Source organism: Geospiza fortis, unplaced genomic scaffold (assembly GCF_000277835.1).
Source record: "Geospiza fortis unplaced genomic scaffold, GeoFor_1.0 scaffold61, whole genome shotgun sequence".
NCBI classification, from domain to species: Eukaryota; Metazoa; Chordata; class Aves; order Passeriformes; family Thraupidae; genus Geospiza; species Geospiza fortis.
This window is the reverse complement of record NW_005054430.1, coordinates 904,754-906,973: the sequence shown is the minus strand read 5'-3', so window position 1 is coordinate 906,973 and position 2,220 is coordinate 904,754. Positions and strand designations below refer to the sequence as shown.

The 2,220-nt window shown below is 42.4% G+C and overlaps 1 protein-coding gene across 2 annotated transcripts in view; it reads right to left on the bottom strand.

The window, feature by feature from the left end:
* Positions 1–2,220, bottom strand: part of EXOC4 (exocyst complex component 4) — a 372,421-nt gene that overhangs the window by 51,847 nt on the left and 318,354 nt on the right. The gene's annotated exons all lie outside the window — the stretch shown is intronic.

Below are 2,220 nucleotides of genomic sequence, written 5' to 3'. Positions count from 1 at the left end.
TAGAATATATTGATATAGAAATATAAAGAACATAAATACATAAGCATAAAACATAAAACATAAAATATAAAATATAAAATATAAAATATATTATAAAATATATTTATTGGTTGTTTGCATCCAAGGAAGCTTTGCTGGAAAATCTGCTGCCTTCCCCCAGGGCCACCACCTCCACGTGGGCTTGTTGGGATTAGGGAATTTCTGGCACTGTACCAAAAATTCAGGTCCTGATCACTCCCTGAACACTTGGGTGATGCCCTGAGTGGGAGCAGGACTGAATCTCAAGTTGTTGGAGCAGAAAAGAGAAAAAATAAAGGATGAAAATTTCATTTATAAGCAGCAGGTCGGGACAGCTTTTGTCCTTTCCTACCCCTGCCCCTTCTTCCCCTGGTTCCTGACACCCTGGCATTTGTGCACAGACATTTTAGGATGAAGTTATTACAAAGGAAGATGAATTTTTATTGTCAGGAGATGCTGCCTAGTGAAATATTACACTTTGTGCTTCTATGTTTATCCACCACCGTGCGGAATGTCCTCTCTGAGGCCTGAAAGTCACGCTCGTGCCCTTTAATAGCTGGGAAATGTTGATTTATTAAAAAAACCCGAGTTTCAACCAGACCTCAAATTATAAATGATGTTTTATTTTAACAGCTCTGACTGCTAGAACATAAATCCTCAGCCCCAAGAACTCTCCTGGTGACTAAATAAATATTTGGCTACTGAACTTTGATAGCATTTCCCACTGGGTTTTGTTTAATTTTGTTATTTAATAACAAAAAAAAAGCTGGAACAGAGCGAGTGTTGTCACCCAGGTATGGAGAAGTCATAATCTGGGTTACAGGAATATTAAATCTACCTGGAGTAATTTGGGTTTTAATTGTACAACCTTAATTATCCTTCTGGATCCAAAGGATCTGATGATGGAAAGTTGAGTGAGGAGTTTGAAGTCCAGCTCCAGAGCAGAATTAGAAGCCACAGGAAGGATTTCAGTCACCCAGAGAGGCTCTGCTGCCAAGAATGATTTAATGGACATAAAACACCGTGACTTTGTTCAGCACCAGCAAATTTCCCTTGTGAAATTCCCAGAAAAAAAAAAAAAAATCTGAGCCGATTTTCAACTCCCAGCTCCGAGGAGAGCTCAGCTGCCCCCAGTCCTGGGCACCTTCCCTCAGGATTCTGCTCCAAATTTCCAAACCAAACTGCAGAAATTCCAGAAATTCTCTGTATCCTCACACATTCCCCTGAGTCCCGGGCTCCCCTTGAGCTGTGTGGGTTTTTTATTCCATGATTTTCCTTTTCCAGCTCCTCAGCTGTCCCCCTGCACCCCCTGAGACAGCAGGGGATGCTCAGGATTTCTAAAACACACAGGATTTAATTCCAGGGATGCTGGGCAGGAGGAAGAGCTCAAAGCAAGACAAAGGCTGTTGGAATTTTGAAATTTGCTGAGAATTGGAGATTTCTGTGCTGCCAGCACTGATCCTCAAGAGAACCCTGCACTGACCTGAGGCCTGGAGAAGCTTCCAGAATGAATAATGGAACTGGGATTGTGGGTGTGCAGTTTGAACAGAAGTGTGTGATATCACAGGGTGGGAAACCCAGAGTTTAAGGGTTTAGAATATAGAAATAGATATAGAGCAAGATGGAGGTTTTGGGGCAGTGCTGATCCTTCTTCTTCACCTTCTTCTCCATGGGTTTGGGTGGTTTTGTGTCATTGGATAAAAAAGTCCCCATTGTGGGCATGGGTGGTTGGTTATTGGGTTAGAAGTGAAAATAATTCAGGTGTCATTTCTTAACTGGACAGTTTATCCTTAAAAGGCCTTGTAGAGAGAGATGGGGCTCCATTTTTAGTTTGTTAGAGTGAAGTGCTGCAGAACTCAGGGTTTGTGGAACTGTGACATAGATAAGAGTGACATAGATAAGAACTAATAAACATCTGAGTCCCAACAAGAAATATCATCTCACACATTTAATCCCAACCTTGGCAAAAAAGAAGATGAACTCACCAACCTGCTGTCCCCCAAATCCTAATTATTCCAAAGGCAATCAGCAATTAACTCCTTGGAGTTCTGGCTGCTGAGAATTGGAGATTTCTGTGCTGCCAGGCACTGACCCCCAGGAGAACCCTGCACTGACCTGAGGCCTGGAGAAGCTTCCAGAATGGAATGATGGAACTGGGATTGTGGGTGTGCAGTTTGAACAGAAGTGTGTGATATCACAGGG